Below are 16,913 nucleotides of genomic sequence, written 5' to 3'. Positions count from 1 at the left end.
ACCGCGCTGCTGCTCGCTGCCCTCCCGCCTCCCATGGAAAGAACAAAAGGCAAAGATCCCAGGCTGGGATAAGAACAATTTACTGGGAACAGCAATGAGATAAGGAACAAACAGGAACAAAAACAATATTGATAACAGAAGGGATAAGAAAAACTATTTACAGGGAAAACTACAACATCACCACTGAGTGGCTCTTCCTGGCCACGTATTTCCTCCTGCCTGGAAAGGACACCTTTCTCCTCAGGGAGAGAGAGAGAGTCCCTTTCCTGCCCCTGGCAATGACCTGAGGTGGGAGTGAATGTAATGACACGGCTCTGGCCAGACCCTCTTGTTCTTCAATCCTACATCAGGTCACTAGCAGGGGCAGGAAAAGTGGCAAGTGTCTTCCCACCATGGATCACAGGGAACATGGATCAGCAGGTCTCTTCCCAATGCGGGTTCTCCAATGGGGGATGAAGCTGGAGCAGCACACGAGGCTCTTCCCACACTCAGGGCACTTGCAGGACTTCCCTTACTGGTGACTCTGTTGGTGTTTGGTCAAGTTAGAGCTGTGGGTAAAGCTCTTCCCACACTGGGGACACTCGTAGGGCCTCTCCCCGCTGTGGATGCACCGGTGCCTGGCGAAGTTTGACTTGCACTTGAAGCCCTTCCTGCAATCTGGGCAGCGGAAGGGCCTCTCCTCTGTGTGAATCCATTGATGCTGGAGGAGACTGGAGCTGGTCTGAAACCTCTTCTGACACTCGGGACAGTCATAGGGCCTCTCCCCGGTATGGATGCGTTAGTGAGTGATGAGCTCAGAGCTGCACCTGAAGCCTTTCCCACACTCCCCACACTCGTAGGGCCGTTCCCCAGTGTGGGTTCTCTGGTGCACGATCAGGCTGGTGATCCACCAGAAGCTCTTCCCACACTCCAAGCACCTGTGAGGCTTCTCCCCATCAGGAACCTGCTCATGGACCACCAGCTCCAAGCTCTGGCTGAAGCTCTGTCCACCTTCCTGGCACAGGGTAGATCTTTACTCCTCAGAGCAACATGGGCTGTGTTTGCAGCCCCTCCTCGTGCAGGATCTCCAGGGCTTTTCCTCCCCGTTGGGTTCCTGCGCCGTGGAGCCGCTCAAAACGGCCTCTGCCACGAGGTTCTGCCGCGGGGATTTGTCCTCCCTGCTCTCCATGCTCAGCTCCTGCTCTGGGGGAGGAAGGACAAGGACAGGATGGCATTTGCCACGGGCCACAGGCAAGGGCAAGGAGATGCCCCCAGGCTGTCCTGCAGCCGGGGCCCTGCTGGGCTGGGAGATGGAGCAGGAGAGAGGGGAACGGGGCACTGACTTCCTCCTCACCTGCTTGCATGTTCTGGGGCATTTTCCTCACTGCCTCAATGGGGGTTGGCAATGGAAATCCTGGTTTGAGGAAAACAAAGGATGAGCACATTGAGTTTGAAGGTCCCTCTGCCCAAGTGCATCTCTACAAGTCACCGGCCATTGGGGCTCCAGAAAAACCTCCCAAACGCCACGAGTCAGCCTGGAAAAAGCCTCCCAGGAGTTCCCTGTCCCTGCTCCCTCCCCTCTGCTGTTCAGGGTTCCCCCTGTCCCAGCTGCTGGGGTCACGCTTGCATTGGGGGTCCCCCTTCTCCTCGGTGCCCGCCCTCCCCAGCCTGCTGGCAGTCCCAGCAATCCCAAAAGCTGCCCCCTCTTCGCTCCCCATTCAGGGATGCCGGGGCTTTTCAGGCTCCCTTCTGGGCTCCCTTCTCCCCTCATGCTCTGCTCCGGGCTGCAGGGGCTCCAAGGAGTCCCCCCTGCCCCTCTCCAGCCTCTGCAGGCTCCCGCCCATGGCGGCGCTCCCCCCTCTCTGGGCTCCCCACTTTGGGCTCCTGGGGGACACAGGGCTCTGCTCCTCCAGGCTGCCTCTGCCGCCAGCCGCCACCGCCACCCCCCGATGTCCCCCCGAGGGGCCTTTTCCGCTCAGCCTCGCACTTCTTCATTCTCCAAACATCCCCCCAAAAAAACCCAACTGGGAGGAACTGGGAGTGACTGGGAACATGCTGGTGGTCACTGGAAAAAACTGCGCTTATACTGGGATTAACTGGTTTCACGCTGGAGGTGACTGGGATCATCCTGGCAGTGAGTGCCACTGCACTGAGGCTGACTGGGAGTGCTTGGCAGCAAATGGGATCATACTGGAAGGAACTGGGAGTGTCTGTAACCTCTGTAACCAAAGGGAGGAAGAAAGAGCCACTGGAACCATGTGGAGCACAACTGGTTCATACTGGCAGGGACTGGGAGCACACTGGGCTCATCTGTGGATCACACTGGGAGGAACTGGACTAATACTGGGAGAATCTGACAGTGACTGGGAACACACCCTGCACATCATCCCCCATACTGGGCCTGACTGGGAGCAACTGGGATTATACTGGGACCACACTGGGAGGGCTGGCATGTGACTGGGATCCAACTGGAGCTTACTGGGATCATATTGGGGTTGAAAGGGCGTGACTGGGATCACACTTTGGGCTACTGGGAGCACCTGAGAGAAACTGGGATCATGCTGCAAGCAAACCGGAGGAACTGGGCAGGACTGGATGCATGCTGGAGGCAGCTGGGATATTCTGGGCATGACTGGGGGATCACACTGGGAGAACTGACACCTTCCTGGGGCCACTGGCAGCGCCTGGAAATGACTACAGACATGCTGGGAGCAATTGGGATATGCTGGGAGTGTCTGTGACCATCCTGGGGGGACTGGAACTACACTGAGAGCAACTGGGACCATGCTGGAGAGCACTTGGGACAACTGGGAGTGAGTGGGACCGTGCTGGGAGGGACTGGGATCATATAGAGAGTGACTGGGACTAGAACAGGGGCAAGTGGGTCCAACTGGGACCATACTGGGAGTGTCTGTACCCATAGCAGAGTGATGGAACCACACTGGGAACAGCTCAAGCCATTCTGGGAGCAACTGGGAACCCTCTGAGGGTGACTGGAATCGTGCTGGGATTGACTGGGAGTGCCTGTGAGCAACTTCAATTGTGTTGAAAGCAACTGGAAGAAAGTGGGATTGGGAAAAAGCTGGAAGTAATTGGGATGTACTGGGAGAGACAGGGAGTCACTGAGATCATCCTGGAGGCTACTGGGGTCATGCTGGCATTGACAGGGAGCAGCTGGGATCACACTGGAGGCACTGGCATCAGACTGGGATCATACTGGGAGTGGCTACGATCGTACTGGGATTAGAGTGGGGGTGACTGGACCCTGACTGGGGGTTACTGGGAGCTCCCAGGCCCATGCTGGGAGCCAGCTGGGGACATAATTAGAGGAACTGGGAGCAACTGGGATAAAACTGAGGGCAAGTGAACCATGCTGAGGTAACTGGGAGTGCCTGGCAATGACGATGAGAATGTTCAGGGCAACTGGGATATACTGGGAGTGTCTGAGACCATCTGGGTGGTGACTGGGACCAGACTGGGAGCCACTGGGAATGTGCTGGGGGAACTGGGAACATGACAGGGGCAAGTGGAAGTGACTGGGGCCCTGCTGGGAGAGACTGGGATCATACTGGGGATTACTTGGACTATGCTAGGGGCAACTGGGAGAACTGGGAACACACTGGATGGAAGCGGGTGGAACTGGGATCAACTGGGACCTTGCTGGGGGCACATTCCATCATCACAGGCAATGACTGGGAGTGACTGGGCTCATACTGGGAGCAGCCACTGCCCGAACCCCTTTCCCGGCCATCCCGCCCCCCCAGCCCCAGCACCCCCCACTGCCGGGTCCCGGCAATCCCAGGGGTCCCCCCCTCTCGGGGTCCCGCTTTGCCCTCCTGGGGCTCTCCTCTCTCTGGGCTCCGGCTCAGGGGAGCCGCGGCTCTCCCGGGTCTCCCCAAACCGGTGTCCCCCCGCCGCTGCCGCCGCTCCCCGGTCCCCACGCGGCCCCGGCAGAGCTCGGGGGGCCCGGCCGGGAAGCCCAACCCCCACCCGGGGGACCCGCATCCCCCCGCCCCCCGCCGGGGCTCTGCCGCCACCCGCACCGGGACCCCCCAAAAACCCCACCCGGGGACCCCCGATGTGCCCCCGAGGGCCATCTGCGGCTGGGCTTGGGAGCCCTGCCAGCTGCAAACATCCCCCCAAAAAACCCCAAACCCAGGCACCCCCGGGATATTCGGGCCGAGCTCCCCCTCCCCGGGCACCTGCGGGATGGGGGGCGATGCTCCCGGGGCTGCGGCGGCTTCAGGAACCGCCAGGGCCACGAGATTCCTTTTCTCCTCCTCCCGGAGCTTCCTGCTGCCGCTCCGCCCCTTCCTCCCTCCCTCCTCCTCCTCCCCCGCTCCCGGAGCCCTCGCAGCCCGCGCAGGAGCGGGGCTGGAGCCGGGACAGCTCGGGACGCAGAGCGGGGGATGCCAGCAGTGGGATCCCTGGGAGAGACTGGGCTGTGCTGGGACCGTACTGGGAGCAGCTCCTGAGTGATGCTCCAGCGCTGGGGCTGGGGGCGCTCCTGGGGGCGAGGGGGGAGCGGGACCCCCGGCACCGGGACCCTGAGCTGCCACTGCCGGCACCGGGACCCCCCTGCTCCCCGTATCCTGCACAGGGACCCCCCTGAATCCCCCATTTCTGGACATCAGGACCCCCTGCTCCCCTTTTTCTCCCCATCCCGTGGCTCCCAGGCTCCAGACGTCCCGTGGGACTGGGGGGAGCCGGGGGCTGGGCTGGGATCTGTGGGAATGGAGGACTCTGAGGGGCTGGGCTGGGATCTGTGGGGATGGAGGACTCTGAGGGGCTGGGCTGGGATCTGTGGGAATGGGGGGGGATCCGTGGGGCTGGAATGGGAATGCAGGGAGCTCCAAGGGGCTCCCTGGGGCTGGGACACGACTCCCTGGGTCTGTCCTCTCCTCGTTCCCAGGTCTCCACAGGCTGCAGGTGGTTTCCAGCTGTGACCTCCTGTCCCACGGAATGTCCATGGATCCCCTGGGTGAGGCTACGAGGGGTGGGATTTCATCTCCTTCCAGCTGGGACCCGGGAGCTTTGCAGTGTCCGACGGTGCCACCTGGATCAGCCAGAGGTGCTAGGAATGCAGAGGGATCATGGTGGAGCAGATGAAGCATACCCAGGGACACAGCTGTGTGGAAGAGCTCCCAAAATCCATCAGACATGGTCGGGATGCTCTGGAGCACAAAGGTGGGTGTGGGAGGAGGAGGGGAGTTCCTGTGGGAGTGTGGGATTGAGGAATGGGGGCCTTGGGAATGCAGAAATTGCCATGGAATTTCCATGGCCAGATCTCACTCTCATCCCATCCAGGTGAGAATTCCATGGATGGATCTGTCCCCAAGCCACAGCCATGGGAATTCCATGGGGAAATGATTTGAATGGATGACCAATGCAATGCCAGCAGTGCAATGAGACGTAATCCCTGCTGGGATTGCATGGGACATGGATGCCAACGCTGTGCCCAGGCCGGCTCTGCTGTGCCCGTGGCAGCGCCAGGGGAGTGCCCTGTGCCTGCCCTGAGCCCAGCAGGAGCCTTTCCTTGGCTGCTGTGTGCCCTGCCCGGGGCAGGAGGGCACTGCCGGAGCGGCTTTGGTGGCCCCGGGCACCCGGCCGGGCTGCAGCCGCTGCAGGGGCTCCTGGGGAATGTTGCAGAGCAAAGCTGAAAGCAAACAACAGTTTCTGGAGGGGATTCTGCCCCTGGGCTGTGCTGGGAGCCCAAGGGCAACAGCCCCAAGTGCTGGAGCTCAGTGTCCCTCGGCCAGGCCGTGTTCCCTGGCTCTGCCCTGTCCCTGTCCCTGTCCCTGTCCCTGTCCTTGTCCCTGCCCCCTGTCCCTTGGCTCTGTGGGGTCAGAGGTGGCAGCACGACTTGGGGCAGCCCTGGAGGAGAACAACCCTGAGCCCCAGCTGGGCCAGTTGTCCCAGTTCCCCCAGGGGTGCCCAGGTCACTCCCAGCATGGGCCCTGTGGCTCCCAGTCCCGCCCAGTATGATCCCAGTCACTTTCACTTGCATTCAGTACAATCCCAGTATGATCCCACTATGATCCCATCATGGGCCCAGGTGTTACCATTCACCCCTAGGATGGTTCCAGCCTCTCTCAGTATGGTTCCAGTCACCCCCAGTATCATCTCAGTCACTCCCAATACTCTCAGTACAATGCCCTTTGCCCCCACTATGGTCCCAGTCCCCCAGTATGGTTCCAGTTACTCCCAGTCCGATCCCAGTCCCTCCCAAATAGTCCCAGTATATTATTCCAGTGGCTTCCTTTATGGTTGCTCTGTGATTCCAGTCACTCCTGGCCTCTCCCAGTATATCCCAGTTGCCCCCAGTGTTCTTCCACGCACTCCCAGTTGCTCCCAGTAGCTTCCACCATGATTCCAGTTGCTCACAGCGACTCCCAGTCACCTCCAGCATGATTCCAGTTACTCCCTGTATATCCCAGTTGCCCCAACATGGTACCAGCTGTTCTCAGCTTGCTCCTAGTGACTTCCAATATGATCCCAGTATGACCCCAGTCACCCTCAGTGTGGTCCAAGTTGCTCCCAGTATGATCCCAGTTGTCCCCAGCATGGTCCCATTTGGTCCCAGGATGATCCCAGTTGCCTCTAACACAGACCCAGTCACTCCCAGTATGATCCTGCTCTGATGCCACGATGATCCCAGTTGCTCCTAGCATACTCCCAGTTGCTCCCAGTCGGATCCCAGTTGCTCCCAGTTGCCCCTAGCACAGGCCCAGTCATTCCAAGTATGATCCCAGTCTCCCCCAGCATGGTCCCAGTCAAACCAGTCACCCCCAGTATGGTTACAGACACTCCCAGTATATCCCAGTTTCTTCCATTATTATCCCTGTTGTCCCAGTTCTGGTCCTTCTGGGTCCCAGTGCTCTGATCCTGCTCCCAGTGGATCCCAGTCCTGGGCGTGCTGTATTCCAGTGTGTTCCAGTGAGTCTCAGTGTAACCTGGTGCATCCTGGTGTATCCCGGCGTGTCCCAGTCCATCCCAGTCTGTCCCAGTCCATCCCAGCCTGTCCCAGTCCATGCCTGTCCCAGTCCATGCCTGTCCCAGTCCATGCCAGCCTGTCCCAGCCCATGCCTGTCCCAGTCCATGCCTGTCCCAGTCCATGCCTGTCCCAGTCCATCCCAGCCTGTCCCAGTCCATGCCTGTCCCAGTCCATCCCAGCCTGTCCCAGTCCATCCCAGCCTGTCCCAGTCCATCCCAGCCTGTCCCAGCCCATGCCTGTCCCAGTCCATGCCTGTCCCAGTCCATCCCAGCCTGTCCCAGTCCATGCCTGTCCCAGTCCATGCCTGTCCCAGTCCATCCCAGCCTGTCCCAGTCCATCCCAGCCTGTCCCAGTCCGTGCCGGTCCCTTCCCAGCCGCCGTTTCCCGGATCCTGCCCCTCCCGCCCCCGGAGCTGCGCCCGGACGGCAGCTACAGCCCCCCTGGAGCTCCAGAGGAAAACTCCACCCTTCCACAGGATCCCTGCTCCAGCAGAGCCACACCTGGCACTGCAGGAGGCTGCAGCCGCCGTTCAGTGGGACTGCTGCCAGCACCCTGACCCTCAGGGTGTCAGCTCCTGTTCTGACCCTGCCAGGGGTTTTTTTGTCTGTACTACTGCATTTGTAGTTTTAGTTTTCCTAGTAAAGAACTGTTATTCCTATTCCCATATCTTTGCCTGAGAGCCTTTTAATTTCAAAATTATAATAATTTGGAGGGAGGGGCTTGACATTTTCCATTTCAGGGGAGGCTCCTGCCTTCCTTAGCAGACACCTGGCTTTCCAAACTGTCGCCCTGATTTTTTCAGATTTTCTAAGCCTTCTGATGTTTGCATTCTTGTAACGAACTTTCTCACACACTTTATGTAAATAACTTATTGTTTTTCATTTGTTTATGGAGGAGGAGAAATTTGATGGACTGTTGGTTTGTCCAGTGTCATTGGAGGGGTGGCACTTTCAGCCTCCAATCCACTGTCACTTTTGGAAATGTATAAATGTTGGAGTCAGAAATAAAAAAGGCCTTTTCTTGCCTTGGAAGAGTAGCGTGTCCACGTCCTGTGGTTTCGTGTCCTATAGTGACAGCAAACCAAGACAGATTTTGGCAACCAATGTGAGACTGCAAACTCTGATTTCATGCTATTTATAGATGTGTCAGTTGTTGGTTTCATAGAGCTGATTTTTGGCAAAAGTGTGGTTTTTGTTTTATCCCCTCTATTAGACTTTCAAAGGTGAAATCTTATTCACCTTTGGTCAATAAGCAAAGTTTTTAAATTGATATATATGGGAGGATTTTTTGCCAAAAATTAGCTCATGAAAAGGATGGAGCAAAATCGAATGTTACACTGGCGTTGGTTGGTTTTAATTACTTCTTGTAGTGCAGATTTTCCTGTGGAACAACCAAAATCAAATGTTTGGGTGACCTTAGCCAGGGCAGCAGGCTCGGACACCATATGTTTGCCTAACTTGGAACCAGAAAAGCCTTTCTCAACCTGTCTAGTCAGTGCCAGTAAAGGATTTGCTTGTGATCAAAAAGCAATCCAGTAGGATGCCTGGTGAAATTGACAATGGGAGCAGTCCTGTATTGAATTGGAACATTTGGGCGAAAGAAGATCCCAAAGTATCGTCTGAAGCCCAAGAATTACAAATCCTTGGTCCTTTAACAATGGATTTCTGCCTTACGTTTACAGCTAATGATTGGCAAGAAGGTGATCCTCCAAAGTACAAAGTTACTCCCCATTGTTTTGCATACAGAAATTCAAGTTGTTGGTGTAATTATTCAGACAGTTGGGATGTGCTTTCCGAGGCTGACCAATATCCACGACAATTGCCAAAAGGATGTTGGTTCATTGGTGGAGATAGGGCTGGGCAGGGCATTCCATCACGCCTTGAAGGTGGCCCATGCAGCACTGGAATGCTCACTGGTATAGCCCCTACTGCTAAAGCAGTCATTAAGAAGAAATATAGGGAACAAGATCTGCTCATCATTATGATGAGAACTGTAAGAGGGATTTCATGCCTTGGAATGCTGCCAAAATGGTTTCAGCAGGTTTGTTTTTACCCCAGCTGGCTTCAGCAATGGCATTGAAACAATTAGATGGGGCTGGATGTTGGCTGAGTAAACAAACTAATGCCACATCCACTGCAATCAGTGATATGCTGACAGATGTTAACAGTGTTAGACATGCTGCCCTTCAAAACAGAGCAGCAATTGATTTTCTTACTGGCACACGGACACGGTTGTGAGGAATTTAAAGGATTGTGTTGTATGAACCTGTGTGATCATTCTGAATCCATCCACAAAAGCATACAAAAGCTGAAAGATTTGGCAGCTGAAATTAAAGAAGATGGTGGGTCCTGGTTAGGTGACTTGTTCCAAGAATGGAGCTTTGCACCTTGGCTAAGGGAACTTTGTAAAATAGGTTTGTATGTGTTGGGTGTTTTGGTGGTGATACTGGTAGTAATTCCTTGCATACTTTGGTGTGTGTGACAAATGATGGACAAAACTATCAAAGAAGTTTCTATCATACAGGAGAGAGAGGTAGGAAATGGATTCACAGAGAGTTCTTGAAATCTCACAGAGATGGTGGATGAAGGTGTAGACATGGAGGAAGGTTTTGAATTAAGACCTTGGAATTGACGAGACTTTTGTGAACAATGTCTTGTAATTGTTATCAGACATGACTTATGCCCTTTGAACTGACTGGACTTTCACTGCATTAAAATTGCTGTGTTGTAATATAGTAATGCTTAGTGCAAGCAAAAAGATGCTTTAAGCAAGTAATAAGCAGATATATTATAGTACAGCTACAAAACACAAAGTAGTTAATAAATGACATGGTTATGAAGGTTTCTTTAAGGTGAACTGAGAGGGGGAATTGTGGGAATCCTTAAAATCAGAGGGTTTTGGGAAAGCTGCAAAAGGCAGTCCTCAGAGACAGCAGAACTGTGATTATACAGTAGCCATAAGATTGGTCAACAGAGAAATTAGGTAAGAAGTAGAAAAGTAAGGCCAAATAAAATAATGGTTTGTGTATTAATGCTTGGCTAGAATAACTCCCTATGCTACAGAAAAGTATATCTAGCGAGATATTAGGAAGTTCTAAGCTGAATAATGGAGCTCTGTGCATTGTGTTTAATGCTTAGACGCAGGTATTGTATTTGAAATAAGCAAGCATTGTTTTAACCAAAGGTATGTGTGCTTATCGTGGTTGGATGCAACTGCTGTCAAATATGCTTTTGCTTTGTGTGATTGGTCAAAAAACTTATAGAGTTGTAACATTAATTTCTTAGTCTGCTGCCTGGCATGTGAGCTGCTGGCATCTTCCCATTGTCATAACCATGTAACGAGACTGATGCTGGAAAATAAAACAGCTCAAGGCACGTTCCTCAGCAGTCCCGTCCCGTTCAGGATTTGTACACAGCCCCGGCTGGCGACAGAAATCCTTTTAGGGCTGAGTTTTATCAAGTTCATCTTGTTAAGCTCTATTGCTGTCCAAATTAATTTATATCAGATTTCAGTGTCATTTAGTCTGAGGTATCATAAATTTTACGAGTCAGCTGTTCAGTGTTTTCCTTTGTTGCATTTTTTCTGTCATAAATACATTCATGTTTGTATTCCTGTTTTTATAGCCAGCTTTTCATATTTTTTACCATCTTTTGGTGTAATTATCTACAAGACACGTGTCGTTTCAGGATCCCTCCTTTGTTCTCTAGCTGCTCATGTATCTCTTAGACCAGACTACCCCTCTGGCTGGGCTCTGCACTGGGGCTCCATGGTTTGACCCAGTGCTGCCTCATGATTTTTAAGTATTTTTCAGAGTTCCAGGAAATGATGTCTCAGCTTTGTCAGAAGTCTTCTCTAAACTGATGGTATTGTGACATCTACTCTAAGCAATCAGATGCAGTCCCAATTGTTATTACAGAACCACTCCAACAGTTTGCTGTGTTTAAAGCATCTCCATGCTGAGGAAATTCTGGAGGAGACAGCTATTGGATGGTTCATCAGTCTTTCATCCCTAGACCTTTACTCCTAAGTGCTATTCTTAGGAGCCTTGTTTTCAATTACATTTATGGAATTTTCTCCCACTTAGAGCTTGGGTGGTGGCCAGGCCTTAACTCTACCTGGAGAGGAATTAGCCAACAGACCCAGATGTTTTCTGCATCAAAACTAGATTTGAGTTGCTTTGACTTTGCAATTTGAGTGTCTGTACATGACAGTTGAACTATTTTTAAAGGGAACTTGGGAATTATGATCTGGAAATAATTATCCAAGTCCCCACTGAATCGAGGTTTGTCAGCTGTTTGCAGACTCTGGGGTGATGGTACATTATTTCAGAGATTGCTATTTATTTCATTCCACCTATGTTGTTAGTTTTGTCTGCTATTAGAAATATTCCTGATCGTTGTATCCAAATTATTCCTAATTGCTCTAAGTTTCTTGTTCACTACATGTATTATTTTACTATGATATTTTTTCATACTCATAAAAGACATGCATCTCATTCTTAAAAAACAAAAAAGGAGAGGAATGAATGCCTTAAGAACATTCAAATAATGCAATATGTACATGAGAAATTTGGACGACTAATCATTTTGAATCATGCAATATTTACAATAGAAATTTGGAGAAAAGATCATCCCATCTAAATCCCAATGGAGTGTCCCACAGGGAAGCCTAATTGATTCATTAACTTCAGGAGAAGAGATGCCTGTGTTTTATCACCAGCAGCTCAAAGCAGTCACCTGTTCATTCCATCAGATACTGATCAGCTCTGAAGAAATGAGGCCCAGTGGAAAGAGAAATAACCTCATCCCCTTGCAGCCTTTGTGGCCAGAACAGGAACAGGAGTAGGACTGCCAAGACACAGCTGTGCCTGGAAACTGACAGAGGCAATTGGCCAACAAAAGCCTCATGGCATCATCATGGGACAGTGCTCCTCCCAACCTTCTTCAGTTCTTCCCTGTTCCAGCTCCCAGGAGGACATTCAGTGATGTCCAAGATCAACATTTCCAGCTAATGGACCTTCTCCTACTTCTCAGCTAATTGGAAACAATGGTCATTTCTTTCCATTTCCCTAAGAGACATTGGACATTATTCTTTTGTTTGCTCATGCTGCAAAACCCTGTGTCAATGACTTGACAGAATTGGGTAAGTTTTGTTGATTGTAATTGGTCTTTTATGTATCTTATCCCACATCTAACAAATAACCAGTGATAACCTTCATGAGATCATACCCTCCCAAGAGTGAGCTGTTTCAACATCAGAACATAGGAGCCTTTTTTAAATGAACAAAAAGGGGGAGATGTCAGAGACAGGTAGAATAATGATAAAAGAAAGGCCTTATGAAACCCGGCCTTGTTCTGCTATATTAACAGCTGGCCTGTCATCTCTTCTAAGTGCAGCTAAGCAGTCACAAGTTCCCATGTGAAGTTATTTTGAGAATGAGACTTGGTGAACAATCTGATCTGAGGGTGAAAAACAAATGCACCCACAATAACAAGGGATTTGTCCCATGAGAATCAGTGAAGAGAATAGGTAACAATACAAACAATACAACAGAGAGATTTGATGCACAAGTAAAATATATTTTATTATCCAACAGAATAACTGGCATAACTAATAATAAGAAATCTATTAACTAACTAAAGTGACACATTAGGTTTGTCAAACTGTATAAAATAAGTTGTGTGAATAAAATAAAGAATTCTTCTCCAGCTCAGCTGGGTTCTCTGGGATTTTGGTTCCTCCCTTCTTTGGGGCTTTGGCTTCCCCCTTCTTTGGGGCTTTGGGTTCCTTCTTCTTTGGGGCTTTGGTCTCTCTCTTCTCTGGCACTTTGGCTTCCCCCTTCTTTGGGGCTTTGGGTTCCTTCTTTTTTGGTGCCTTGCTTTCCTTCTCTGGGATTTTGATTTCCTTCCTCTCTGGGCATTTGGTTTCCTTCTTTTCTGGAGGTTTGCTTCTCTTCTCTGGAGATTTGGTTTCCTTCTTTAGGATTTTCAATTCCTTCCTCTCTGGTGCTTTGCTTTCCTTCCTCTCTGGGATTTTGATTTCCCTCTTTTCTGGAGGTTTGTATTTCTTTTCTGGGAGTTTGTTTTCAATCTTCTCTGGAGCTTTGGTTTCCTTCTTCTCTGGGAATTTGGATTCCCTCTTCTCTGGAGGTTTGTATTTCTTTTCTGGTAGTTTGTTTTCAATCTTCTCTGGAGCTTTGGTTTCCTTCTTCTCTGGGAATTTGGATTCCCTCTTCTCTGGAGGTTTGTATTTCTTTTCTGGGAGTTTGTTTTCAATCTTCTTTGGAGCTTTGGTTTCCTTCTTCTCTAGGAATTTAGTTTCCTTCTTCTTTAATAATGCTTTGGTGTCCTTCTTCTCTGGGGCCTTGCTTTCCTTCCTCTCTGGGAATTTGATTTCCTTCTTTTCTGGATGTTTGTTTTTCTTTTCTGGGAGTTTGTTTTCAATCTTGTCTGGGGCTTTGGTTTCCATCCGCTCTGGGATTTTGGTGTCCTTCTTCTCTGGGGCCTTGCTTTCCTTCTTCTCTGGGGGTTTGGTTTTCCCCTTCTCTGCTTTTGGAGGTTCCTTCCCCACAGAGACACCCTTCTTTTCTTTCTTCTGCTTCTCTTTCTCCTTCTGCCTCTCTTCCTCTGCCAAGGCTTTTGTCTCCTCCTCAAGCTTTGGAGCCGGCCGCTTCAGCTCCCTTCTGCAGACAAAACAGAAAACATGGCTGAGAGTCAGCACCAGAACCTTGGGCTCACTCGTCCTGGCTGGCCCTGCACTTCATTCCTTGACCCTGAGGCCAGGCAGCAGGGCCAGACCATTTCCGTGAATTCTCCTCAACCCACAGAGGTTGGGAACATCCCAAGGGAGGGCAGTGGTGGAAGGGCACCTCCAGGACCAGCCAAGCCTGAGCCTTGCCATCAGAAGGGCTTGACTGTGCAAGCTGCCTCTCCAGGCACAGCCAGACACCTCCAGCCCACTGCCAAAGGCTGATCCACCAGCTCTCTGCGCTGTGCCTGAAAACGCCCTTTGTCTCTTGACTTCCCAGTTTCAAGCAGAGCACAGAGTGCCAACGTCTGCTGATCTCTCCTGCAATTCTTACTCAGCTCATTCAGCCCCCTTCTCCCTGGGCACAGCTGAAGCAGGATTTCAATGAGTTCGGATTTCAGCTGAGGCTTAGAAGCAATTCACATTGATCAGGATGTCAGTTAGACAGGCAGACCATAGGTTAATGATGATTAGATGCTTCAGCCAGAGCTGATTGTTATATTGTTTACCATGATGAGCTTCTTGATAGAAGGAAGTGGAGTAAGTGAACTGTTAGAAGAACATCTTGAAACCAGCAGAACAATGGTTAGCACCTGGGCTTGATGTCAATCAATCACTAAGCAGGGGACCTTGGATGGTGCCAGAGGGTCACAGAGACCTGATGAAGACATTCCTGACTTCATCCCTTAAGACCACTGACCCAACTGGAGACCACCGACCCAATTCCAGAGAAGAATTGCACAGGTGTGAAGGACCAATGACCACATTTTAATACAGAGCGAGGAGGGAAGGTGCTGGGGTTGTGCACATCTATTGTATGTAAGATCTTGGGAAATAAAGAGAGGGCAAAGAACCTTGTACAGCGCGGTCACGCCTTGTAGGGACGACTCTGGTGCCGCCCACCGGGGTTAATAAACATACCACTTTCTAACTTCAATGAGTTAGAGAGTCTCTGTCCGTGAGCCTCGGTTTTAACAACTCATAGTCTGATCCTAAATGAGAATAATCCCATCAGTCAGAAAGCAAAGGCTGCAGGAACTGCTCTCCTGCAAGACAGGCTCTTGTCAGCCAGATTTCCTGCTGGAAGCCAGCTGTGACCAAGCCAGCTGCTGCTGTCTGCCATGGAAACCATCTGAAGCAGCCTCGTCCCTCTCCTCCCCATGAAACCAACTTCAGCCTGGCCTGAAGGAAGTCCTGATGCACAGGCTTGCTTTAAGCAGCCTCCACTCCCAGCTCACACTTTGCCTGTGTGTCCTGAGCTGGGCTGCCCTGCTGGAGCAGAGCTTCTCCTGTGCTTGCCCACTGCTGCAGCTGAAGGGGAGCCCCAAGGACAGGAGCTTTTATGGCTGCTGCCCCACCATCAGGAGAACCCTGGCAGATCAGCACTGCAAGGACTTCATCTGTGGCAGCACCAGCACCCAAACCAAGGTTTGGTCTGTGCCCCACGCCTGCCCACACCACAATCCCACTGTTTTGGTGAAGAAGGGAGATGATGAAGAAGATGCAACTCAACACCATGGAGCTAAAGACATCTCTAGAGGCAGTGCCAAGGCAGGGCCAGAGCCCAGCTCCCTGAAGGCAGCATCTGAGCCAGGAGGGCTCACCACTAAACTAGAGAAGAAGATGCTCTGTCCCAACAGAAGAAGGTGCTTCCTCTCTTGGGAGCCAGGGAGCCAAGAGTGGCCATCCCTGTGCTGCTTCTGGCCTTTGCTATGCAGCACCTCTGAGCTCAGAGTCCTTGGAGCAGGGAAGCCCTGCAGGGACAGTAAGCCATGGAGAGCAGGAACCCATGGAAGGCTTACTCACCTCTCCCTGAGAGGTGCCCCAGAGCCACAGTTGATCTCCTGGGAGCTCGGGGAGCAGCTGGCACGTGAGGCCTCCCCGGGCACCAGCACCTCGGAGCTGGGGCCTCCCTCCACGTGGCACAGCGCCGTGGCACTGGAGATGCTGTTGAGGTGGCCAGAGAAGGGCAAGGAGACCTGCTGGCTCTCTCCTGGCTGCAGCACACCTGACACTGGCAGGATACTGGAAGCCTGCATGGAAGACAGGAGAGATGGAGGTGTTGAGCATGGAAATGGATGCAGAAGAGCAACTTGGAGCAAAGTGCAGCTGCAGCCAGAGGGGCCTATTCCCCAAACACTGCCAGAATCACCCTGATCTCATCCTGCATCCATGCCACTGACCAGTGCAGGGACCATGGGGAAAATCTCCTCCCATCCTCACGGGTCAATGCATTCATGAGTACATGACATGAAAGTGAACTGGGATGTCTCCTGGCACTAGAAATTCTCTCTGATGCACAACTTGCCTTGAAAAAGTTTCAAAACTTACTGCTTTTAGAAAAGGAGGAGACTCAGAGTGAGAGCTCTTGGAGCTGAGCAAAGGACTCCCAGCCCAGCTCATCTGACTCCTGAGGCTCTGCCCCTCTCTCTCTGATTTAAATGCTGCTCCCTCAAGGTGCTACAGCAAAAGCTCCTGCAAAACCTTCCTCTGGACCACCTGAGGAGTTGCAGGGGGAGCAGTGCCCTCCATAGGTGCTGCACAGCGTCCTTGGGCAGCCCCACAACGTGTCCTGCACGGCCTCTCCAACACCCAGCTGCTCCAGCAGCACTTTGTGCTGGGCCTGCAGGGATGGGAGGCCCCTCTGTGGCCAATGCTCAGGGCCACCAGTGGCACTGGCAGCTCCAGCCCTGCTTGCCACACTGCCAGCGTGCAAGGGAGACAGATTCCCTCTTCCCTTCTCCGCTCCCAGGGCAGTGTGCGGTGCGTCCACGCAGCACCTGAATCCCTCCAGGCCTGCTGGGAGGTGAGGGCTTGCAGGAGCTTGTGGTGGCACCTGAAAAACAAGCCATTCCCTACGCCTGCAGGAAGAGACAGCCACTTTGCCAAGTCCCAGTTTGTAAGACAGCTTCAGGGCCAGCAGTGCAAGAGCAGCTCTCGGGTGACAGCAGAGAGCTGCAAACAGGGAGTCTGGCTGGGCTGGGAAGAGGGCACATGGAGATCAGGACTCATCCCAGCTTGCTCTGCCAAGGAAGCTGCAGCTCTTCCCATCATGATGCAGATGAAAGCCTCATCTTGCATTGGGAAGGCAACAAGGCAAAAAATGCCACACTCAACACAGGTCTGTAGGATCTGAGTGAGCTTCTCCAAGGAAAACTCTCCTATTTCTCCCTCCCACTCCCCCATGTCCAGC

The sequence above is a fragment of the Passer domesticus genome, unplaced genomic scaffold (genome assembly GCF_036417665.1).
Source record: "Passer domesticus isolate bPasDom1 unplaced genomic scaffold, bPasDom1.hap1 HAP1_SCAFFOLD_44, whole genome shotgun sequence".
NCBI lineage: Eukaryota > Metazoa > Chordata > Aves > Passeriformes > Passeridae > Passer > Passer domesticus.
Note: the sequence above shows the minus strand (reverse complement) of the source record.